The 27569-nt window shown below is 35.7% G+C and overlaps 1 protein-coding gene across 2 annotated transcripts in view; it reads right to left on the minus strand.

The window, feature by feature from the left end:
- Positions 1–27569, minus strand: part of BCKDHB (branched chain keto acid dehydrogenase E1 subunit beta) — a 306385-nt gene that overhangs the window by 247028 nt on the left and 31788 nt on the right. The window lies entirely within an intron of this gene.

A 27569-nucleotide genomic window follows, 5' to 3' on the forward strand; every position in this document is an offset into this window, starting at 1 on the left:
AAGATAATATTACTTTAAATTAATTTTTAGATTTAGGGCTATACCAATCAAAGCATGAAGGAGTTATTTTATAGAACTAGATCCAAGTTCAAACAGATTAGTGATATCATCATTTTGGATGTTTCCACTAACAGTGAAAATCACAACCCATCTGAGCCTAACCATGCTGTCAGTGTTCTCAGATAAATTCACAAGGAGTCCACCTAACATCCAAGGGTTTTTTTTCCCTTTTTCCTAACAACACACAGATACCAAATGTCTTAGGCTTTTTTTTTCTTTTTCCTAACACAGTATACTCACATTGATCACCTGTATTCCTAACTCTCACCACATGACTCACATGGCTTCTCTTTCAATCACATAGTTCCATGAAGACATCTTTTATTCCAGATATTTGTTATATTCCATAGCTTATACACATCATGTGTTTCCCCACTGTCCTCTCATTTCATATTTTCCTGAGACTGAGGGTTCCATGTCTTAGTCAAAAAACATTCATAGAACGTTTGTATTTTTTTTAAAGTCTAAACAATTTGTGGCAAATGAATGTAATATAATGTTGCTACACTATAAGAAACAACAAATATAAGGAATACAGAGAGCATAGAAAGACATATGCATTATTTGACAATTGACCATTCTTTCCTTCTAGATACTCTTCTCTCTGTTTGTTTGTGTGATATTTCTCTGTCTCAGTTCTCTTTCTTCCTATCTGACAACTCCTCAGTCTCATCACTGTCTCACTTGGTGATCTCATTAACTCCCATTGGTTCAATAACCATTTCTATACATATAACTGTCAGATCTACAATTTTTAATTTCTCTTCTGTGAACCAGTCCTGTATCACCAACTGTCTATTAGATATTTCCAACTGGACATGCTGTAGGAATCTCAAAATTAACATGTTCAAAACAGAACTTACCTTCCCCTACAAACCATCCCTCTTCAGAATTTGTCTATAACAGCGTAGTATAAGCCCATTCCTCCAGTTACTCAACTTCATGACCTTTGTGTGATCCTCAATTCTTCACTCCTGGTCATCCAATATACCCAATCAGTTGCCAAATCTTGTCACTAATATCTTCATATCATCACTTAGGAATTCCCCCCTCCCCTTCTTTCCATTCACACATTTGCCACTTTCAGGTTCTCCTCACCTATCTCATAGACTATTAAAATGGTATCCTAATTCATCTCCTGCCTTCAATTCTCTCCTTGCTCAAAGCCATCCTCCACTCAGTTGCCAAAGTGACTTTCCAAAGGCAGAGGTCAGGTCACCCTCCTATATTCAATAAACTCCAATGGCTCCCTCTTACCCCTAGGATCAAACATAAACCCTTCTATATGGCATTTCAATTTCTTTACCACCCTCTCCCTTCCTATCTCTTCAGCCAAAAAATATATTACTCCTCTGCACATTTTAAAAAATGTCTAAATATTTTTAGACATAAATAATAAGTGTATATCTGAAGTCCAGACATACTAGCCAACTTGCTGTTCCTCACATTATTTGAGAATTCTTTCTACTATCACAATCTCTGAACAATCAAAATTGCAAGTCATATAAAGAGTAATGGAGAGATGAAGTGCACAGTAGGAGTAACAAAGACTGCAGCATATTACCAATGAAGAATTGAATAGAATAATGTAAAAGATACCATCAAAAAGATTTATAACCAGAAAAGGAAAAAAAGATGGGCTATTCATATGGCAACAGTGAATGAAAATCTATGATTCCATGACTGTTAAGTGAAAGGAGGTTAAACTTGTTTAATCTCAAAAGGCAGGGCTAGGAACTAATGCATAGAAGTTACAAAGAGGCCTGATCAAAGTAAAAACTTTCTAATGATGATAGACATCACTACAAAACATTAATAATAAAAAAATGCAAATAAAGGCAACTTTGAGGTTTTACCTCATACCAAGCAAACTGGCAAAGATGATAGGACATTTCAGTTCCCAAACATTTTGGATAACGGAGGAATTACTGAAGAGCTCACGATGTTCTACATCTAATTGACATTTAAGAATCAATTAACCAGGGTGGAGCCAAGATGTGGCTGGAAAGCAGGAACTTGTCTATAGCTCTCCCCCAGGATGCTCCAAACACCTACAAATAATGGCTCCGAACAAATTCTAGAACTGCAGAACCCACAAAATAGCAGAGGGAAGCAGGGCTGCAGCCCAGGACAGCCTGGATGGTCGTTGGGTAAGGTCTATTGCACGGAAGTGGGAGTGGAGCTGAGCAGAGCCCAGAGTGCGCTGCGCCTGGACCAACCAGACCTGGAACTGGGCGGAACAGGACCTAGTGCCCTGAATCAGGGAGCTGTGGCAGTTACCAGACTTCTCAACCCGCAAACACCAAAGACAACAGAGAAGGTTAGTAGGAAAAAACTGCGGGGATAGAGTGAAAGGAGTTCATGGTTCAGCCACTACCCTGGGGGCAGAGGAGGTGGTGCAGCTACAGAACTATAGCTGCAGTTGCTTCAGGGCCCAGGCCCACCTGATGGGAGGAATTAAGTGGTGGATCCTAGCTGGAGTGCAGAGCCTGCTCAGAGCTGAGTCATGGTCCAGGTTGGCAGTTCTTGGGGGAGGAGGAGTGCTGGTGTGGCAGAGCTTGCTGTGTAGAAATTGCTCTGAAAACGACAGAGCAGCCCCTCAAGCTTGGAACAAAGTACTCTCTACTCTACAAGCAGTCATACCCCAACAAAAAACTCAAGGGTCAAGTAGATGGCTGGGAACATGGCCAGGCAGCAAAAACAGACTCAGATTCAGTCTCAGACTATGGAATCTTTCTTTGGTGACAAAGAAGACCAAAACATACAGCCAGAAGAAGTCAACAAAGTCAAAGAGCCTACATCAAAATCCTCCAAGAAAAATATCAATTGGTCTCAGGCCATGGAAGAGCTCAAAAATGATTTGGAAAAGCAATTTAGAGAAGTAGAGGAAAAATAGGGGAGAGAAATGAGAGTGATGTGAGAAAACCATGAAAAACAAGTCAATGACTTGCTAAAGGAGACCTAAAAAATACTGAAAAAAATAACACCTTAAAAATACACTAACTCAAATGGCAAAAGAGCTCCAAAATGAGGAGAAGAATGCCTTGAAAGGCAGAATTAGCCAAATGGAAAAGGAGGTCCAAAAGACCACTGAAGAAAATACCACCTTAAAAATTAGATTGGAGCAAGTGGAAGCTAGTGACTTGATGAGAAATCAAGATATTATAAAACAGAACCAAATGAATGAAAAAATGGAAGACAATGTGAAATATCTCCTTGGAAAAACCACTAACCTGGAGAATAGATCCAGGAGAGAGAATTTAAAAATTATTGGACTACCTGAAATCCATTATCAAAAAAAGAACCTAGATATCATCTTTCAAGAAATTATCAAGGAGAACTGCCTTGATATTCTACAGTCAGAGGGTAAAATAAAAATTGAGAGAATCCACCAATTGCCTCTTGAAAAAGATCTCAAAAAGAAAACTCCTAGGAGTATTGTTGCCAAATTCCAGAGCTCCCAGATCAAGGAGAAAATACTGCAAGCAGCCAGAAAGAAACAATTTGAATATTGTAGAAATACAATCAGGATAACACAAGATCTAGCAGCTTCTACATTAAGGGATCAAAGGGCTTGGAATACGATATTCCAGGTCAATGGAGCTAGGATTAAAACCAAGAATCACCTACTCCAGCAAAACTGAGCATCATACTCCAAGGTAAAATATAGACGTTAAATAAAATACAGGACTTTCAAGCTTTCCCAATGAAAAGACCAGAGCTGAATAGAAAATTTGACTTTCAAATACAAGAATCAAGAGAAGCATGAAAAGGTAAACAAGAAAGAGAAATCATAAGGGACTTACTAAAGTTGAACTGTTTTGTTTACATTCCTACATGGAAAGATGATGAGTATAATTCATGAGACCTCAGTATTAGGGTAGCTGAAGGGTGAGTTGAATATGAAGGAATGATATCTAAAATCTAAAATGATATCTAAAAAAATAAAATCAAATTAAGGGATGAGAGAATATATTGAGAGAGGGAGAAAGAGAGAGATAGAATGGGGCAAATTATCTTGCATAAAAGTGGCAAGAAATAGCAGTTCTGTTGGGATAGAAGAGGGCGCAGGTGAGGGGGAATGAGTGAATCTTGTTCTCATCAGATTTGACCTGAGGAGAGAATAACATAGACACTCAATTGGGAATCTTACCCCACAGGAAAGGAGGAAAAAGATACAAAAGGGTGGATGATAGAAGGGAGGACATATAGGGAGGAGGTAATCAAAAGAAAACACTTTTGAAAAGGGACAGGGTCAAGGGAGAAAATTGAATAAAGGGGGATAGGTTAGTAAGGAGCAAAATATAGTTAGTCTTTCACAACATGAGTATTGTAGAAGGGTTTTGCATAATGATACACATGTGGCCTATGTTGAATTGCTTGACTTTTTAGGGAGGGTGGATGAGAAGGGAATAGGGGAGAGAATTTGGAACTCAAAGTTTTAAAAACAAATGTTCCAAAAAAAAAGTTTTACAGGCAACTAGGAAATAAGATATACAGGCAATAGGGTATAGAAATCTATCCTGCCCTACAAGAAAGTAAGGGAAAAGTGGATGAGGGGGAAGTGGGGTGACAGAAGGGAGGGCTGACTAGGGAACAAGGCAATCAGAAAATATGCCATCTTGGAGTGGGGGGGGAGGGTAGAAATGGGGAGAAAGTTTGTAATTCAAACTCTTGTGAAAATCAATGCTGAAAACTAAAAATATTAAATAAATAAATAATGAAAAGATTTTAAAAAAGAATCAATTAACCACTATTACCAGATAATTCCCACCAAATAGTTCCCCAAAAGTTTATGCTAAAATTTTCAAAGTTCTAACTTAAATGAATAAACTGCCATTACAAGCAGCCCCTTTGACAGAAAGTTTATCATCAGTAAAAAGTGTTCCAGGAGACACCTGGGCAACTGCAAACTAGTGAATCATGCTTCCTGGAAGGACAAACTAGTGTAAGACTCATTTTCCTGATCAATTGAGGAAACAAGAAGATTGAAAAGGAAAAATGGAGAAATCATACAGCTTAAATGTGTGAAAACATTACACTAGTGAACATATCTTAAGACTTTGAAAAAGTTTTAGACATTTTGAAAACTATTAAACAAAACAGAGGGACTTTGGAATTTGGGTAAATTCGATCCAATCCAATAAGCATTTACTTTAGGAAAGCTCTCCCATGTTAAAGGCACTGTTTTATCATGGATGATTAACTGAATAAAGGGTATAAAATACTTCTCTAGGTAGAGAAGTGTTAAAAGTTAGGAAGATTATTCTGGATCTAGACTCCTTTACTTCAATATCTCAGAGACATGATGCATATTCCTTCCACTGGGGGAGATCAGAGGTGTCAAACATGCTGCCAGTGGCCAATACCAACTTAGGTCAGCAACACTTCTTAAGGGCAGCCCAAACCAGATTAAAATTTAATTGGGAAATACTTAACAAAATAAAAATACAAAGAAATATAGATAACATTACATTTTAAAATTAAGTCAATGTGCTACTGATGAGGATTCTTTTGTACAGATTAGTGAGTGGCCCAACCCAACCCATTCTATTTGAGTTGGTGTAGATCACCACCCCTCCACAACTCTTCTGGAACTGCAGTGGTTAAAAAAATTACTCACCTGATAGCTAACCTTCTGGTGATGGGACTTTCCAAACTTAGCTAGGCTGACTCCTCAAGTAATAATACTTCTCACATTTATAAGCAATTTGCAGTCTTACTTTCTAAACAGGAAAATTTCAGATTTGCAGAAGTAGGGAAACTGTCATTGCCAATACTAAGTCTAGGAGTTGAACTCAGGTAGGAGGCAACGGTATAAAAAAAGGAGAGAGAGCACCTGAAACTGTGCAATGCAATGCAAAAATGGAAATAACCTTCCCTGGAGGCAAGTATGATGGTAATCACTTTGGGGAAAAGAATCCACCACTTATATAAAATAATAGATACCAAGCTATTAGTTGTGGCCAAAGAAAAGGACATACAATAACTTCCTGAGATGTGTTGGGAGGTATCAACATTAAAGAACCATATGCAGATCAATTTCCCATAAAGAAAAGGAAAGATCAGATAAAAATTAAACTCAATTATATGCTAATATCAAAGCATCAGGGAAAATCTACAATATAGATACTTTATCTTAGAAAAACCTTCTTTAGGGGACAGGCTAGGATGGAGGGAAACATAGTTAGTCTTTCACACTTGTGGAAGTGTTTTACATAATGATACATGTGTGGCCTGTGTTGAATTGCTTGCCCTCTTAGGGAGGGTGGGTAGGAAGGGAAGAGGGGAGAGAATTTGGAACTCAAAGTTTTAAAATCAGATGTTAAAAAGAAAAAGTTGTTTTTGAATACAACTGAGAAATAAGATATATAGCTTATGGGGCACAGAAGTCTATACTGCCCTATAAGAAAGTAAGGGGGGAAACGGGGATGCGGGGAAGGGAGTGGGGTGACAGAAGGGAGGGCTGACTGGGGAATGAGGTAATCAGTATATATGCCAGCTTCAAGTGGGGGGGGAGGGTAGAAATGGGGAGAAAATTTGTAACTCAAAATCTTGTGGAAATCAATGTTTAAAACTAAAATATTAAATAAACAATAAAATTTAAAATAAAATTATAGGAAATGAAAAAATAAATAAATAAGATAACTTCTTTAATCATCCCCTAAGACTAACAAGAAAGGCACATGAAACAAGTAGTCAAGGTTAGATCTGAAACAATGTAACACATGGCAAACCAAATGAGAAAGGAAGGAAACAAAAATTGCTTTCTATGATTAAAAAAAACATCCTATCTGTAAAATATTGAACTTGAGCTTCAAATGTAATATTTTAATGTGAGCACTCACTTGGTTAAAAAAAAAAAGCTTTTGTAACTAAATTGAAATGTGACAATAAAAACCTGTCCTCTGAAGCAGTCTCCAAAATAGGACTTTATAAAAGTTAATACCAAAATGAAATTTGGACTTTAGAAAGGTTTCAGTTATATGTGATCTTTAACTACTAGGGTCTGCAATTGCCACTGAATGTGAAACAGACCCAAAAGCCCAATGAATACAAAAAAAAATAAGAAACTTGCAATTCTTTCCCTATGTCTAAACACCTTATGAACATAAATAAGGTAACTGGGGCAGAAAAACTTGCAAAATATAGTTGCATTCTCCTTCTGAAGCATTAATTTAAGAATAAAATTTAGAGGCAAGCCATCCTAAAAGCTGCAAATGCTATATTTTTGTATCTTCCTTCATTTATATGGAAATGAGACAATTCTCAAAACAGGTCTATTCTCTGTACTTGTGTCAACACAACAGTTCAAAACAAGGGTATGTAGGTTTCTCAATCTGATTCTTTCCTAAGATTAACATATTATATCTACATCATCCAAAATGTGTGTCATCTACTAAGGAAGACAATATGGAATTGCCAGATTCAATTAACCTGCCTAGCTTTATAGATAATCCAAGCTTCTCCATCTAAATGACTTGGAGCCCTTTTCTGAAGAGCAAAGAAAACATGTAGTGGAGGCATGAAAAATAAATGAGCGCTTTCCCTTATAAACAGAAGGTTAACACTGAACCAGTGAAAAGGTCTAAATTTAAGAGCTATTAACAATGTACTATAAAAAGGGAAATTTTAACCAGAAAATAAAAAAAATCTACTAACTGGATACAATTATTATAATTTAAACATCTACTGTTCTCAGTGCTATAGTAATTAACTCAATTCTCATGTCCTGGACATGGAAAGGATGAATGTGGTTGATGGAACTTTATGATCTCTAACAATCTTCAAAACAATATTGGTCAAAAGTTATAACTGATTAATGTTTTAGTAAGAAGAAAATATGATGTACCTTGGAGATCTATTTATACCCTTTGATTACCTGCTGGAAAAATTCAAAACAATCTTTACATCATAACATGCAAGCTCTTAATATTTCACCTCCTAAAACTCTATTGTGACACATTGAAAACAAGCCACTTTTCCATTGTAATTACTGCCTTTGTTATTTTCTCACCCTTATAGGTAATGAATTTAGCAGAAGCAAACTTAGAAAATATGTTTACCAAAGGGGGAAGATGAACATAATTGTCATTGGCTTCAAATGGCAGAGATCAATAATCTAAACCTTAGTTTAAGAATAACGTAAAAAGGGATTAAAAACTTCCATCCTAACCAAATCATTCCATTGATCCATCAAGACTAGTATTCTCTCTCCTAATGTCAAGAGAGCAGAAAATTTTTGCCTTCCATAACACTGACCTCAGAAGGAAGGGAAGTATCCCACACATCCTTAACTCCACTAAGAAGCCAATTAAGGGTCATTTTACCAAAAAGTAGTCTGGGAATCACACTTTTGGTCAGTCAGTTCTACAGTAACCTTGTGCCTAATTTTGCTACTCACTATGTGAATGCAGTATACTTATTATTACTTATCTGGAGGTTATCATCAAGCAACCTCAACTATTCAGAACACAGCAAAAGACTGAAAAAGAAGCTTTGTTGCATCTATTTTGGTTGTTCAAAGTGTATGATGCACTTAATAAGATATCTACATCTTTCACACAAATAAAGTAAGATCTAACCAACTGGAAAAATATTAATTGCTCATAAGTAGGCTAAACCAATATAGTAAAAATGACAATTCTACCTAATTTACTTATTCAGTGCCATAGCAAACCACTAAAAATTATTTTATAAAGCTAGAAAAAAAAATAACAAAATTCATTTGAAAGAACAGAAGGTCAAGAACATCAAGGGAATTGTGAAAACAAATGTGAAGGAAAGTAGCCTATCTGTACCAGATCTAAAACTGTATTATAAAGCAGTAATCATCAAAACTCCCTGGCACTGACCAAGCAAAAGAGTGGTAGATCAGTAGAATAGATTAGGTATACAAGACATAGTAGTAAACAAACATAGTAGCCTAGTCTTTGATGAACCCCATAACCCCAGCTTTTAGTACAAGAACTCACTATTTGACAAATACTGCTGGGAAAACTGAAAAAAAAAAGTATGTCAGAAACTAGGTATAGACCAACATCTTACACCACATACTAAGATAAGGTCAAAATGGGTATATGATTTAAACAGAAAGGGTGATACCATAAGTAAATTTGGAGACCAAGGAATAATTTCCTTATCAGATCTATCAATAAGAGAAAAATTTATGACCAAACAAGAGATAGAAAGCATTACTATATGTAAAATGGACAATTTTGATTATATTAAATTTGTAAGGGTTTGCACAAACAAAACCAATGCAACCAAGATTAGAAAGAAAGCAGAAAGCTGGGAAACAATTTTTACTGCCAGTGTTTCTGATAATGGCTTCATTTCTTAAATATATAGAGAACCGATTCAAATTTTTAAGAATACACGTCATTCCCAATTGAAATGACCAAAGGATATGAACAGGCAGTTCTCAGAAAAAGAAATCAAAGCTATCTAGAGTCATATGAAAAAATGCTCTGACTCACTATTGATTAGAGAAATGCACATTAAAACAACTCTGAGTTGCCACCTTATACCTATCAGATTGGCTAATATTACAGAAAAGGAAATTGACAAATGTTGGAGAGGATGTGGGAAAATTGGGACACTAATTCACTGTTGGTGGAGTTGGGAACTGATCCAATCATTCTGGAGAACAATTTAGAACTATGTCCAAAGGACTATAAAACTCTGCATACTCTTTGATCCAGCAATACCATTACTACATCTGGATCCCAAAGATACCCCCAAAAAAGTGAACAGTACTTATATGCACAAAAATATTTACTGCAGCTCTTTTTATGGTGGCTAAGAATCAGAAATTTAAGGGATGCATATCAATTGGGGAATGGCTAAACAAGTTGTGGCACGTGATTGTGATGGAATATTATTGTGCTATAAGAAATGACAAGCAGAATGATTTTAGAAAAACCTGGAAAGATTTACATGAACTGATGCAAAGTGAAGTGAGCAGAACCAGAACATTGTAACAGTAACAACAATATTGTACAATAAAGAACTGTGAATGACTTAGCTATTCTCAGCAATACAATGATCCAATTCAATCCCAAAGGACTAATGATGAAGTATACTATCGGCCTCCCGAGGAAGAACTGATATTGTTTGAATGCAGACTAAAGTTCGCTATCTTTCACTTTCTTTCTTTCATTCATTCTTTTTCTTTTTAGTTTTCTTATACATAATGAATAATACTGAAATGTTTTACATGATTGCATGCTTATAACCTATATCTGATCGATTATCATCTCAGGGAGGGGGAGGACAGGAAAGGAGGGAAGGATAGAATTTGGAATTCAAAACTTAAAAAAAACCAATGTTAAAAAATTGTTTTAATATGTAATTGGGGAAAAAATAAAATATTGTTTAAATGAAAATACTGGCAAAGTTACTTTCTCTGCTGCAAAGTACTATGTAGTCATTTACTTAAGTCATTGCTCGCCAAAAGTATATCTGGTCCACACACAATAAATTAATTTACTGATTTCACTCTTTATTATTCCTTATGTGTATTTTATATATAAATATATGTATGCATATGTGTGTGTGTACACACATACGCATACACATTACTACACTCTTGGTTGTGATTTCTAGGTGCTTTTAAAGTTTTCCTTGCTTGTGTCTTTTATTACCAATTGTTAGAGTAATATTTTAAAATGCAGATACTGGCAAAGTTACTTTCTTCACTGCAAAGTATTACATAGACATTTACTTCAGTTTTTCCAAGATTTTGAGAGGGGTTATTGGATAATGTTGGGTTGACCAAGGAAAAGCTCTAGAGAAACAGAAAGAAAGAGTACAAACAAATGGTGATACTATCATTTTAAATTTAATGTACACTTTAACAAAAAAAAAAAATGAATGAGCTGAATGAAATAGAGATTTAGGGTTTCATATACAAACTTCTCTTTCCATTCTGTCGATATGGAAATGTTCATAAGAGTTGGAATTAGGAGGTAATCAGGAATTAAGCTAAGGTGAATAAAATGTCCATAGTTTTGATAAAGAGACTCCTCTGCTAGGGATATACCACAAGGAGGTAAAAAAAATTTTAGAAGGCCCCAAATACTCTAAAAGATTTATAGCAGCACTATTTTTGTAGTAGCAAAGAACTAGTAACAAAATATATATGCTTAAATAGCTAAACAAATTGGAGTACATGAATATAATAGATTATCACTTGACTGTAAGAAGTAATGAATATGAAGAATACAGGGTATAACTAATACAGATGCAAAATGAAATAAATGGAACTAAGAAAATGAAATCTAGACTACAAAAAAATACAAACAGAAAGAAAAACAACAAAAATTAAAAGTGAATGCTGTATTATTATGATAACCAAATTTGGCCCTGAAGAAGAGGTAACAGAATGTACCTCTCTCCACGTCTTTACAGAAGTGGAGGACTACAAAACTGTAACACAACATATGCTGTCAGATTTGGGTGATATATTGGCTAGTTTTGCTGACCACTTTTGTTTTTTCCTCTTTCTTGTTCTTTCTTATAAAGGATGGCTCTCTGTTCTAGGTTGTATTTGATAATGTTCATCAACCTCTCTTTCCAGATACTCTGTTCGCTCTGGGTTTTTATGAAAGTATTCCTTACTGATTCATCTCCAGACAGATGTCTGACCACTCCTTTTCAGTCTCTATGCCTAAACATGAGTATTCCCTGAAAGTTCTGTCCTTGACTTTTCTCCTCCCTCTATATTTTCTCTGGCGGGGGCGGGGGGGAGCAGAGAGAAGAGAGAAATCTGAATTCTTTTTCTACTGAAGCTACAGTTCCACATCACCTAATAAGTGAGATAAGAAATAACATACAAAAATATATACAGTATAAATATAAGAAGCATAGATTTTTTCACTCTTTAAAAGTTTCATTCAAAGAGGAATGTCCCAGAGACATATTGAACTCAACATGTCTAAAACTGAATTATTATCTTACCCCAATTCCCTCTCCTCTTCCACACATCCCTATTTCTGTCAAAGAACATATTCTTTTTCCAATGTCTCACATTCATAATTTCAGCATTATCTTCAACTCCTCACTCTCATTCCATATAACCAATTAGTTACTAAATCTTGCCATTTCTACAATTACAGTCTCTCTTTTGCATTCTACCCCTTTTTTCCACTTACACAACTTCCTCTCTAGTTCAGGTTCTCATTACCTCTCACCTTTTAATTTTTATTCAAATTATTTGATATTCATATTCAAATTATTCATTATTTATTCAAATAACCTCCTAACTGGTCTTCCTGCAACAAATTTCTTACCACTCCAGTCCATTCTATACACTGCTGCCAAAGTAATTTTCTAAAAGTGCAGTTTTGACGATGTGACTGATGAATTCCTACTCAACCAACTCCAGATTATTGGTCTCTAGGATAAAATCTAAACTTCTGATTATCTTTTAAAGCCCTACACAACTTGACCTCGACCTATCTTTCTAGCCTCAAAGTATATTACTTCTATTCCTGCACTCTGCAAATCCAGTCAAATTGGTCTTCTCCCTGTTCTTCACACAGAATATTCCATTTTTGATCTCTGTTGCTTTGTTCTGGCCACTCCCAATGCCTAGAATGTATTCCCTCCCTTACCCATGTCTCACACAGTCTCTCTCTTTCTTTAAAATGCAGGCACCATCTTCTGCATAAAACCTTTCCTAATCTCTTCAAGTACTCTCAAACTATTTGGTAGTGAATTATGTTTTAAATATTGTTATTTATTCACTTTACATTTATTCTGTATATATTTTATATGTACTTCTTATCTCCCCTATTAGAATGTAAGCTCATCATGAGTAGGTATTGTTTCATTCTTTGACCTTATACCTCCAGTGCCTAGCATGGTACCTGGCACATAACAGTTAGTCAATAAATTTAATTAGCACCTCCTATGTGTCAGAGTCTATGCTAAGCACTGGGAATAGAAACAGGAAAAAAGAAAGACAGTCCCTGCCCTCAAGGAGCTTACAATCTAATGGAGGAAGACAACACACAAAAGAAAGTTGAAAAGCAAGAAGGGAGATGGGTAGAAGTGAAGGTACCCAACATAAGGGCATGATGGAGAAGTCCAAAGGACTTCAGGGTCCTGAAGGGACATGGCTGGCCTGGGCCAGGACATCTATCTTAAATTAAGGTTTTAGGAGGTCTCTGCTCTGACCTTGATTAAGAGGACTTTTGGGGCAGTGAGTAGAGATATTATAGTAGGTGCCTAATAAGCATCTATTAACAACATTGGTTGAATGGGAAAGGGAGGGAGGAGGGAAACATTGAGAAGAAGGTGATGTTAAAACCAAAGATATCAATAAAATTTTTTTAAAGATGTAACTCAGGAGCATTCCCTTATGATGTAAGTTACTGATGACAAAAAGTACATCCAACTGCAGTTTTATCATATAGCATAAGAGGAAGGAAGGAAGGAGGGAGGGAGGAAGGAAAGGAAGGAGGGAGGGAGGGAGGGAAGATGAGAGAGAAAGAAAGAAGTTGAAATGGCACCAGACTTCAACACAACTTAATATGAGAAACAAACTGAATAAGAAATTTTTTTAAATGTATCTTTAAAAAGGAAAACAAACCTCTAAGTCACAGGTAAGGGTGCCACTCCTGTAGTTTAATTTGAATGTTATAGAGACATTCACATGATGTTGACATTATTCCCATTAATCCATAAAGAAGTATTTATTTATTTGGGTTAGGATTTCACAAAGTGAGACCCTTGAAAGAATTCAGGGATAAAAGAGAAAAAGGACAAATGTAAATGAACTTCATTCTAACAGCAATTCCCTCCACTCCTATTTCTACTGCTGAGTAAAATAGCAGGAATAAAGTAAGGGACACATTAAGCATGCTTCTTCTCTTGTTCTCCTACAGGTGCAGCTAGGAAAAGGTAAGATTCTTGCAATACCATGCTCAATTTAAAGCACCTGGTTATCAGGATGTGGGAAACAAGTTTGCCAGATGCCCTTCTTCAGAGCTGTGGTCAGAGGGGAAAACATATCCAGATACCTTAAGGTTCTTTTTGCAAAAAAAGAAAACAGATTTTTCTTTAAAAGTTGGCCTGATAGAAAATAAAGACTGCATTAACTTTTTTAAAATGTATTTTTAAATAAAAATTTCTGGAACATTTCACTATCATTTACTCAAGACTTGGTATTCCATCTCCTTTGATGAGAAGAATGAAGGTTTTCATTTCATTGTAGCTTTTCTACCAGCCTTAATTATTTTTTCTTCAGTAAAAAAAAAAAACCTGTAGCATAACTCTCTAATATTCAATAATGGAGACTGGAGAAGATAAAATACTAGCCGAAGGTAAATCCAAAAGTATAAATACTACCTAGGTAAAAATGACAGATAAACACCTAAAATGTTTAAGGAATTGTTTATACTCACAGTGGTAACTCAATCTAAGATGAATAAATAGTAAAAGGATATCAACATATTTATAAAAGAGAAAACACAAATTTTTAATAATCATTTGAAAGAATATTTAAACTCATTAATAATCAAAGAGATGCAAATTCAAACAACTTGAAAGTATCACCTCACAACCATCAAATTGTCAAAAATCAATACTAGCAGAATTGCAGAGAAGCAAGCACAACTTATTCGTTGTTAGGGGGGACGGAGATAGAAAGTACAAACATCCTGAACCTTTTCAGAAACTTTCATTGGCAATATGCAGTGAAAGTTACAAAAATAATCAAACAGTGACTTTGACCCAATAAATTCCATTCTTTTGAATACAACCTGAAAGTATAATTGAGAACACTAAAAACATTGTTATGTTAAATTGAAATGTTTTTGTACAAAAAAAGCCAATGCAACAAAAATTAGGAGGGAAGCAGAAAATTGGGAGAAAATCTTTACAACTAGTGTTGCTGATAAAGGCCTCATTTCTAAAATATACAGAGAACTGAGCCAAATATATAGGAATACAAGTCATTCCCAATTGAGAAATGGTCAAAGGATATGAACAGGCAGTTTTCAGAGGAAGAAATTAAAGATATCTATAGGCATATGAAAAAATCCTCTAAATCACTACTGATTAGAGAAATGCAAATCAAAACAACTCTTAGATACCACATCTCTCCTGTCAGATTGGCTAAAATAACAAAACAGGAAAATGATAAATGCTGGAGAGGATGTGGGAAAATTGGAACATTGTTACATTGCTGGTGGAGTTGTGAGATGATCCAGCCATTTTGGAGAGTAATTTGGAACTACGCCCAAAGGGCTATAAAAATGTTCATACCCTTTGACCCAGCAATACCACTTCTAGGGTTGTAGCCCAAAGAAATCACACAAGCAGGAAAAGGACCCATATGTACAAAAATATTTATAGCGGCTCTTTTTGTGGTAGCTAAGAATTGGAAATCAAAGGGATGCCCATCAATTGGGGAATGGCTGAACAAGCTGTGGTATATGAAGGTAATGGAATACTATTGTGCCATAAGAAATGGGGATGATACGGACTTCATAACAACCTGGAAAAACCTACACGACATAATGCTGAGTGAGCAGAGCAGAGCCAGGAGGACATTATACAAAACCACAGATATATGGATTCTGTGAGGACCAACCCTGACAGACTTTGCTCTTCTCAGCAACACAAGGTACAAAGACAACTCCAAAGGACTCACGATGGAGAATGCTATCTACATCCAGAGAAAGAACTATGAAGTTTGAGTGCAGATTGAGGCACGCTTCATGCTTGCCTTTTCTTCCCCCTTTTTTACTTCTCTTTTGTTTTTGGGTTTTTTTTTTTTGGTTCTGTTTCTTCTTTCTCATGATTCATTCCATTGGTTCCATTCATCCATTCCATTCATTCCATTCTTCTCCACAACTTGACTAGTGTATAAATTAATTCAATGCGAAGTTATATGTGGTAGTTATATGAGATTCCATGCCATCTTGGGGAGGGAGCGGGGAAGGAGGGGAGAAAATCTGGAACTCAAAATTATGTAGAACCGTGTGTTGTAAACTAAAAATAAAAATAAAAAAAGAACACTAAAAAAATGTTCCAAGAGTTTCAAAACAGCATTGTATGTAATTGTAAAAAAAAAAAGGATGCCCAATAATAGGTGATTATTTAAAGAAATTGTAAAATATTAACAAAATGGAATGTTCAAATGCAATTAAGACTATGAGGAATATGGAAAAAATCTGCGGAGCTGCTCATGAAATAATCCAAATTTTTAAAAATAAGAATCAGAAGAAAAGATATAAGCTATAATCATATAAAAAAGTCAATATGGATACCAGCCAAGATTGTAAAGTAAGAGGAAGCAGTATGCCTAATTCACCATCACAATTACTCCACAAAGACCTAGAAAACACTAGACTAAGTCTTGATGAGGAAATCTAAGCAAAAATCACAGTGAGTCATTTTTTTAGGCCAAACTGGAAAAGGAAAACAGAGAGGTCTGAGGACACTGGGGACTGGAGCTAGTCAGGAGGGCCTAGAGCAGAGGCTTCCAGTCCAGGGACTATACAAGACCCGAAAACTGTGCACCAAAAGAAGATCCTGGATCCAGCAGGTACTGACCTGTGTTTCACAGATAACACTGACCACACCAATTGTTAAGTAAACACAGGGAGGGCTGCTAGCAGGTGTTGTAGCACAGGTTCACTCTTGATCCAGGCAGACAGGAAGACAGGCATGATCCCTTCAGAATTAATCAAAATATGGTCCTAATACAAAGTCCGAAATTAGAAGTACGGCTAGAAGAAGAATAAATGTTTAAAACACACACACGCACATACACACACACACACACACACACACACACACACACACACAAGAATTCCCCCATAAATTGGTATTATGGTGATAGGGACACTCAGCACATAAACCCAGAAGAAAAGAATGACTCCAAAATATCTTCAAGAAAAGTCTCAAAGAAAAAAACAGTTTAGGCACAAATTCATCTAGAAATTCTGAAAGAAATGAAGAGTTTTAAAGAAGAATTAAATGATTTTATAAATAAAATGAGACTGCTAGAGGAAAGAATTAGAAAAGAAATGAGTTTGGAGAAAAGACTTGTATAGAGAATTAATAGCTTAGCACAACTGATACAGAATCTTACTCAAGCAACAGACTCCTTGAAAATAGGATGGACTGAACACAAGGTAAGTAATCTATGAGACACAAAGAAATATTAAAACAAAGTCAAAAGACTCAAAAAATAGAAGATGTGATGTATTTCATAGCAAAAAAAAACTGATCTGGGAAACAAATACAGGGGAAATAACTTAAGTATCATTGAAAGCACTAAAGAGGTAGAGCACGGATATCACATTTCAAGAAATCATGAAAAAAAATTTCCCAGATCTCTTAAAACCAGAGGGGAAAGTGAAAATAAAAAGAACATACCAGAGAACTCCAAAAGAAAAAAAAAACTCAAAATGAAAATCCCACAAATATGACAAACAAAATTCAGAGCTTTCAGGTCAAAGAAAAAATGCTGCAAGTAGCTAGAAAGAAATAATTCCAGTACTGAAGAACCACAGTAAGAATCATACAAGATTTGGAAGCCATAATTTTAAAGGAGTGGAAAGCTTAGAATAAAGGCAAGACTATGGGCTTAAAATCAGGAATATCTTGTCCAGCAAAACTAAGTATAATCCTTTAGTTGTTATTCAGTCATTTCTGACTCTTTGTGACCCCATTTAGAACATTCTTGGCAGAGATACAAGAGTGGTTTGTCATTTCCTTCTTCCTCATTTTACAGATGAGGAAACTGAGGCCAACAGGGTTATGTGATTTGCCCAGAGTCACAGAGCTAGTAATTATCTAAGGTCAGTTGTGAACTCAGGAAGATGAGTCTTTCCAACCCCAGCCCTATGCTCTCTTTACTGCACCACCCAGCAAGACACTCAAGCATAATTAAAGACAGATAACCCCAGCCCTTTGCCTCAGAAGTGAAAAAAAACCTCTAAAAATGATGCAAAACAAATAATTTAGGGCTGCAGAGAATACGCTGGATATTCTGATACTTTCAAGGGGGGAAAAAAAGTTTCTGGAGTAAGAATTCTGGAAACCTACCAAAAATCCAGGTCTCACTATTTTCCAGGGAAATTTTCAAAATAATTTAATTTTTGATTTCCCAACTTATAGGTGAACTCAGGTTAATATATAAGAAAGAGGGAAATGTGGTATATTAACTTAAGGTTTAAATTCCACATACGAATTTAATTCAAGATTTTCCAAGAATAAACTTTCCCCCATAAAATTTTCATTTAAAAATTGCTAATTATAGTTGTCATTAATAAAGGAGGCACCTAAAAATAGTAAAGACAATTCAAAAATTTTAAATTATGTACATAATTTTTAAATTAATTAGTTATTTCAATTGCCCTACATTAATCTAAGAATTAAATTCAGAATATCAGTGAGGTTTTCTTTCCAAAGAACAGATTGATCCTTCCATGAATCTTCATATTTGAAAAAAAAATCTATTTTCTATAAAAGTGACATGAGCCTGCTAGTCAATATAAGGTAAGTGACTCCCATAAGGCCACACTATTAGAACTCTAAGTACATACAGAGATAATATATATATATAGAGACATATATAGATAGATATATAATTATATATTAGGTAAAATTCCAAAGACTTGGAAAGGAAATAATCCAAATAAGTAGTAAGCTGCTATAAAAATTAACTTATAAAAAGAAATGTCCCAACAAGTAGGACCACGAGGCAAAATGCTTCTTTTTAGTCTTACAATATAAACATATCAAGAAGAGAAAGAAGTCCTCACACCAAGCCTACAACGTTGTCTTTGCCTTTCTGGGGCCCATAAACACACATTACCCACAATTTCCAACTCTGCAGTCCTCTGCTTCTAGATTGACTTTTCTCTTTCCTTTTCCTGTGTCCCTTCTGGCACCTGACCTATACCATAATCAGAAGCACTCTATGATTTTGTTTACATTAGCTCTTCTGGTGTCCTCACTTGTCCAAATGGTAATTCTTTGATGTTTTATAACCTCATCAGAAGTGTCAGTCCAATAATGCTTTGTCTCTCTTTGAGGTCACTCATGTAGGGCTCAAGTTGACACCCTACCCCAAGCAAAATACTGCCCCCCTCCAAAAAAAACCCATGAAAATGATGGATGGTATGTGTTTTCTTTCCCTGAGTATCAGACTAACCCCCATGACACCATATTACAAATACATGGTACATAGGCATAATGAATCTATTTATCTCTGTGTGGTTCTGACAGGTGAGAATTGGATTCATGTTAATTCTGATTTTTTTCTCTTTGCTATTAGATTTTAAAGGCCCCCTCCTTGTAATCTGTGTTTAGATTAAGGCCTGAGGAAGAAAGAAACACTCTTCTATGTTCCTACTGGGCCTCTATCAAGGAATTAATAAGATAAAGTTTGTTAAGGGAAATCCCTTTCCTTTTGGCCCAATATGTCTCCCTATGCTCCCCCACCCCCTTCCCCCAAGCTGCTCTAAGGCTATGAAATCTGACTCTCAAAGAAGAAGATTGTTTATTCCTTACCCCCACCTACCCTGCTTAGCTCTTTGCACTAGCTCTCTCCAAGCTCAAGTGGATGGGGGGAGGGAGAATTTTGAAACTCTGTACTTCAGTCTACTTCTCCACTTCCCTTTTTTTAAATGGAAGCTTAAAAAATTCAAATTGGCTTTTAATTTAAAAAAAAACTAAATAAATAACCAAAGTAATAACTAGAATGCCTGAGTAAATTTTTCTTTTGTTCTTTTAAGACTAACAAGCTTGCTTAAATCTTATAGCTAATATACATAAAGACTTCCATGAAGAATCACATTAAGACAAATAAAGGTAGTCCAATGAAACACTATTAAGTTGACTTGTTAATTATTAAGGCAAGCCATGTAGCAAATCAAAACTTTTAGCATTGAGGAATCCATGTTATGTCCATAATAAAAAGGTCAAAAACAGGGCCATGCCTAGGAAGACTTCCACTACAGCAGCACTGATTCCTATACCAATGCACACATAAACAATTTTATGCAAGTGACTTTAAGTTAAAATGAATATCAAGGACAACTTTGAAGAGTTAAAAAAGCAAAAATCATGAAAGACCAATACTTTGTCTATGGAGAACTAAAGGAGGAAAGGTTGGAAAAACCTGTCCCTGTGTTGGGAGATAAGAGGCTCTGATGAGCAGACCTGATTGTATGTATGAGGTTCATCTATATGTGTACACAAACACCCACATACTACCTACAGCCTATCCTTGCTTGCCCAAGTTATTTGACTATCACCAGGTCAGGGCACTTGGGGTGGGTTGGGGAGATGGAGGAGGAGGAGAGAGGGCAGTACAGATTGCCCCAAAGTGCAGGGCCTGGGGTCATTGCCCAGATTCACCATGCCCTAAAAATAATTCTGCTTAAAAATCTTACTATTTTAATAGCTAAAATGCACAGCTTCACTCCTAATAATTCTTATATGATCCATGAAGACCATCTGATATTAATTGGAGGAGAAAGGAGTGACTAATGAGAAAATTGTTCATATATTATTTTGTAAACTAATTCAAACATCTTAGATTTAATATATACATAATTCCCAAATGGGAAATGAATTTTCTAAGACTGAAAAAGAGCCTAATTAAAGCTCTTAATCCTGCTTGAAATTAAACCTGGACACATGCTTGATCATTTTCCTTCCTTACTGAAGTATTTTAAAGTGTCTGATTATATAAAGTTAATAATACCACACAATTTCTCTAATGTTTACAAGAGTAAGCAAATGAGTATGTTGATTTTTCCCATACTGTAATGACACTTTCAAACTTCTGTACCAGCAGAACACAGGAACAAATAAGGCAAGCCAGAGGTGCAGTCCCAGGAAAAGCAAAAGTTGAATCCTGAATAAATTAAATCAACACATTCTCTACTGAACCCATGTCTTAACTGAACTTCTTTCAATAGATAGCACAGGATGGGGAAAAGCCTCTCAAAGTTATCAATAAAGGTTTCAGTAGGAAGTTCACAACCACAACACTTTCTAATATTTCATGCTACAGTGTAGTGGGATGGATGATCACCATGGCTTTCAAGAGTAGCTTCATCAGTCACTCCTTGTATACCCATTTGGAAACAAGTTTGACAAAGCTCATTTGACACAGCCCTGCAGAGAAAAGAAGGCTCAAGAGAGGATCCCTCAATTTGCCCAAAGTACATGCTAGAATCCAAGTATTGTGAGTCCAAGTGCACTGTTCTTCCTTCTACCCATCAAAGCTGCTCACTCATATTCATGGAAGGATGATAATGCCTCAGATTAATGAGGCTTGTAATAGAAGGATCATCCAGTGAAAAAATAAGAGATGAACTGCAACTTGGTGAACTCTTCAGGTTGAAAGTTGGCATTCAATTAGGGTCAGTTGAAGCAACAATAAAGCTAGATATCTGGAGGCCTTTCGTCAAATCCAACTTTTCCCCTCTTCACAAAAAAAGCTCCATATGTATAGCCAAACAATAGAAAAATGATCAAAAGCTTAACTGACTGATTAAATTAGGTCCTTTATGGTGACAAAGCATGACAAAACCCTGCCTCTGTGGAATTACTATAAAAATTCACACTCACTAAAATCTGAAACATCAACTTCATATTGATCTGATAATGCTATTTTGTTTTTCTTTTTTTAACTATACATTTGGTTATTGTACAGACCTCTGATTTCATCAATGTAGGGAACTCTCAGGTACTAAAGGAATAAGTATCTTGCCCAGGGTCGATCACTTGTATATTTCAAAGGCAGAACTTGAACCAAATGTTCCAGAGCCCAAAGTCTGCCCTATATCCACAACCAACACTTTCTCAAACAAGTTAACAACAATATTAAGGACAGCTAGATTATGACACTGTATTTAAGGAGAGTAGGTAGTAAAAATACTATGGATGGTCATCGTAAATCAATGTTGTCATGTGCATCACTTGAAATATAAAATTATTCAGCTTCTCCCTACTATCTGTTCCATGTCACTGTTTTTAAGCAATTCTTTCTTTTGAACATTAAGCATAGCATTAATGAAATTTGATCTTAATTTATAAAAATTTACCCTTTATAGTAAAGTTTTAATTACTATCCGAAAACTATTTAAAGATTTTTTAAAATCAATTGGAGAGGTAGAAGGGTGGGAGAGAGATGTGAGATTTATTCCAAAGAGTAGAGTGCCATCTAGTGATTATGATCCTTCTTACCAAACACATTAAATTTCCCAAAGAATGCTTCTAAATTTACCTCCCTCACTTTCATACAAAGTCATATTTCCTTAGATATTTGATATGATATATTCAAAGAAGAGAATATGATTTTTTATACAAAACAAAAAGATTTTTTTAAATGTCCATGAAATTAAAAAATGTTTTATCTGGCTCTCTACCATGAGAGGAAGAACCTAAGCAAATATGCACACTATTTTAGCATATTTCTTTCCCAGTTTTCCTTAAAAGAAGGTCTATGAATAAACAAGTTATTTATTTAAGGTCTCATTTGTTTTTGATGCTCACTTTCTCCTTTGAATCACAATCACTTGTTGATTTCCACAGCAACAAAGTAGAATAAAAATACAAAGAAAAGTAAAAGAAAACAGAAAATATATGAAAGAAAAATATTTTATTATGCCTTTTATATAAATATCACAATTCTAAAGTTCCCAACAGGCTTTTAAACACTTTTAAAATGGAACTCAGATCAGAAACATGGATTCTATGCCTATTGTGACCAAAATTCTAAACACTTATACACAGTCCTTTAAAATCTAGTTGGAGAACAAGGCACAAGCATGTGGAAAGGTAAATAAAGGGTTAAACAATAAGCAAAGTAAGTATGAAAATCAATATTTCTCCTATTTTAGGGTTTGGGTTTATAAGAGTGAAGGGTAGAGGTAGAAAATAGTCACTTAAACTCTGCTTTAGTTTCTTCATCTATAAAATGGGGATAACATGGGATAATATTTGTAAAGCACTTTGGGAATCTTAAAGTGCTATATAAATGCTTGCTATTATTATGATGATAAAAGCAACATTTTAGGAAAATTCACAGAGTAGTAATTTGCTGGTCAGATTAGAGAAGACAGAAACTGCACCCAAAGAGACCATTCAGGAGGACATTAAAGTAACCCAGGCATGAAATAACGATTTAACGCAAAGGTTGTGATAGCATTAAGAAGGAAAGATGAGACATCATGAAGTAAGAATCCACAGAGTCTGCTGACTGAGATGAATGAGTAAGAAAGGAAGAAAACAGGCATTTATTAACCACCTACCCTATACAGGCACTGTGTTAAGCTCTTTATAAGTATTATGTCATTTAACTCTTACAACAACCCTAGGAGGTAAGTGTTATTATTATCCCCATTTAAAAGTAGAGGAATTTGAAGCAGACAGAGATTAAGTGCTTTGCTCAGGGTAATACCAGCTAGTGAGTGCCTGGGGCTGGATTTGAACTCAGGTCTTCCTGACTCCAGGTTCAGGGCTCTATCTACTATGTCACCTAGCTGCTTACAGAGGTAAGGAAAAATAATAATATAACATTTAGCACCTTAAGAACTGGTTGAGGAGGGCAGATGACAAAAAAGGCAAGGACTCCCTTGAGCTCTCCCAAATTCACCTCCAAACAATATTAAACAATGTCTCAAAACAAATTCTGGAGTTGTAGAACTCACAAAAGGACAGAGTAAAACAATATTGCAGCCTAAAACAACTTAGAAGGTCAGCAGGAAAGGTGTTGCACTATTGTGAGAGTGGAGTGCCATCCAGCACAGGCTATACCAGCACAGGGAAGGCCTCAGCAAATCAGCAGCAGGCTTGGGAGCAATTGAATCAGTGGTAGCAGTGGCAGTTTCCTGACCTCTCAGCCTATAGATGGTAAGGAGATCAGACAGCTGGTCCAAAGGAGATTATATGGGTCCCTTTGCTGACACCAGCAGTAGGACTCTGTTGCATTGCCCATACTTGGAACCCGGTTGCAGTCCTAGGTCTCAGTCACAGGGCAAGGCGAAGCACTAGCACACAGAGCTTGCAGCAGCAGAAAAGCTGGGACCCTCGTCACAGTTCCATGGCTGAAAAGGACACATATGGTCACTCACAGACCACGGCATAGCGCAGGAGAAGAGTAAACACACCTCTCCTTAGATCACAACATCTTGGAAGAACAAAAAATGTACAGGGCCCCAGAATTAGATCTGAAAACAAATGCACAAAAAACATGAAGTTTGGGACAGTAGGCCCCACCACCCTGGAAGCTGAGGCCCACTTTAACATAGAGTAAAAAGTCAAGAAATGGACTATAAAAATGAGCAAACAACAAAAACAGACCCTGACCATAAAAAGTTACTATGGTGACAGAGATGATCAAAACATATACTCAGAAGTGAACAAAGTCAAAACTGCTATTTCCAAAGCATCAAAGAAGAATGTGGCTAGATCTCAAGACCAAAAACAATTCCTGAAAGAGCTCAAAAAAGGATTTTAAAAATCAAATAAAAGAGGTAGAGGACAAATTGGGAAAAGAAACAAGTGATGAAAGAAAATCATGAAAAAAGAGTCAACAACTTGTTAAAGGAGGCACAAAAATATGCTAAAGAAAATAATAACTTAAAAAACAGAATAGAACAAATGGCAAAAGAAGCACAAAAATCCAATGAAGAGAAGAATGTTTTAAAAAGCAGAACTGGAAAAAAATAAAGATATACAAAAATTCACTGAAGAAAAGAACTACTTAAAAAGTAGAATTGGCCAAATGGAAAAGGAGATACAAAAGCTAATTGAAGAAAATATTTCCTTAAAAATTAGAATTGGGCATGTAGAAGCTAATGACTCCAGAATACAACAAGAAATAATAAAAGAAGGGGCAGTTAGGTGGTGTAGTGAGTAGACCACCAGTCCTGGAGTCAGGAGGACCTGAGTTCAAATCCAGCCTCAGACACTTGACATACTTACTAGCTGTGGGGCCTTGGGCAAGTCACTTAACCCCAATTGTCCTGCCTACCCCCTTGCAAAAAAAAAGTTATTCTCCAAAAAAAAAAAAAAAACAACAAAAGAAAGTCAAAAGAATGAAAAAGTAGAAGAAAATGGGAAATATTTTATTAGAAAAACAACTCAGCTGGAAAATTGATCCAGGAGAGATAATTTAAAAATTATTGGACTACCTGAAAGCCATGGTCAAAAAAGGAACATAGAAGAAATTATCAAAGAAAACTTCCCTGGTATTCTGGAACCAGAGGGTAAGATAGAAATTCAAGCACCTCCTAGAAGACATCCCAAAATGAAAACTCCCAGGAATATTAGAGTTAAATTCCAGAGCTCCCAGATCAAGGAGAAAATGTTGCAAGTAGCCAGAAAGAAACAATTCAAATATCATGGAGTCACAGTCATTATAACACAAGACTTAGCTTCTCATTAAAGGATCAGTGGGCTTGGAATACAATATTCCACAGGACAAAGGAGCTATGATTACAACCAAGGATAACCTATCCAGCAAAACTGAGTATAGTCCTTCAGGGGAAAACAATATTCAATGAAATAGAGGACTTTCAAGCATTTCCGATGAAAAGACCAGAGTTGAATAGAAAATCTGACATTCAAATATAAGACTCAAGAGAAATATAAAAAGGCAAAGAGGGAAGAAAAATCATAAGGCATTCAATAAGGTTAAACTGTTTATGCTCCTACGTGAGAAGATGATACCTGTCAGTCCTGAGAATTTTCTCATTATTAGGGCAGTTAGGAGGGTATGGATGTGAGTTGAATATGATGGTCTGATTAACTAAAAATAATTTAAGGGGTGAGAAAGAGGAATGTACTGGGAGAAGGGGAAAGGGAAAAGTAGAATGGAGTAAATTATCTCACACACAAGAGGCATGAGAAAGCTCTCACAATGGAGGGGAAGATGGAGGAGGGTAAGGGGAAGACATGAACCTTACTCTTATCAGAATTGGTTTGAAAGAGAATAACATACACACTCAGTTGGGTACAGAAATCTATCTTACCCTAGGGGAAATTAGGGGGGGAAGAAGAGAAGAGAGGACAGGAGGGGCTGATAGAAGGGAGGGTGGATTGAGGGAAGCGGTTGTCAGAAACAAAACATTTTTGGGGATGGATAGGGTGAAAGGAGAGAGAGTAGATAAGCAGGAGGAAAAATAGGATGGAGAGAAACATACAGTAATCATAACTATAAAAAATATTTACAGCAAGTTTCTCTGATAAAGGCCTCATTTTTCAAAATATAGAGAACTGAGTCAAATTTATAAAAAAAATAAGAGTCACTCCTCCATTGATAATTGAGGATATGAACAAGCAGTTTCCAGACAAAGTAATCAAAACTGTCTATATTCATGTAAAAATGTTCTAAATTACTATGGATTAGAGAAATGCAAATAAAAACAACTCTCAGGTACCATCCCACACCTATCAGATTGGCAGAAAAGGATGATAGAAAAGGAAAATGACAGTGTTGAAAGGGATGTGGGGAAAAATTGAGACACTAATGCACCGTTGGTAGAGTTGTCTACTGATTCAACGATTCTACAGAGCAATTTGGAACTATGCCCAAAGTGCTATAAAACCATGCATACCCTTTGACCAAGCAATATCACTACTAGGTATGTAACGCAAAAAGATAAAAAAAAGAAAAAGGACATACATGTACAAAACTATTCATAGCAGCTCTTTAGTGGTGTCAAAGAATTGAAAATTGAAGGGATCCCCATCAATTGGGGAATGGTTGAACAAGTTGTGGTATATGATTGTGATGGAATACTGTTGTGCTGTAAGAAATAACGAGGAGGATGCCCTCAGAAAAACCTGGAAAGATTTACACGAACTGATGCAAAGTTAAATGAAAAGAACCAAAAGAACATTGTGTATACTAACAGCAATATTGTTTGATGATCAACTATGAATGACTTAACTATTCTCAACAATGCAAAAATCCAAGACATTTCTAAAGGATGCTATCCATTTCCAGAAAAATAATTAGTAGATTCAGAATGCAGATCAAAGAACACTTTTTTTACTTTATTTTTCTTAGGCCTTTTTTTGGTCTGCATTTTCTTTCATGACATGACTAACATAAAAATGTTTTATATGACTGCACATGTATAACCTATATTAAATTGCTTGTCTTCTCAATAAGGAGAGATAGGAGAGAATTCAAACTCAAAAAAAATTTTTTTAAAGAATGCTTAAGATTTTTTTATATGTAATGGGGGGAAATGAAATATTAAATAATTTTTTAAAAACAAAGTACAAAGCTAAATTTTTAAAAAGTGGTTGATAAGGAAAGGGAAAGAAACAAAGATTACTCTAATTACTCTAACTTTGATGTGGAAGAGAGTTTATAGTAGAATGCAAGCTCAAGGGGAAGTGTAGCATAATGGAAAGAAAGCTGTCCTCAGAATCAGGAAGACTAGGGTTCAAGTCCAACCTCTGACAAATACTGGCTGTGTGACTGCAAACAAGTTACTTAACTTCTCAGAGCCCTA

The sequence above is a fragment of the Trichosurus vulpecula genome, chromosome 7 (genome assembly GCF_011100635.1).
Source record: "Trichosurus vulpecula isolate mTriVul1 chromosome 7, mTriVul1.pri, whole genome shotgun sequence".
Lineage (NCBI taxonomy): Eukaryota > Metazoa > Chordata > Mammalia > Diprotodontia > Phalangeridae > Trichosurus > Trichosurus vulpecula.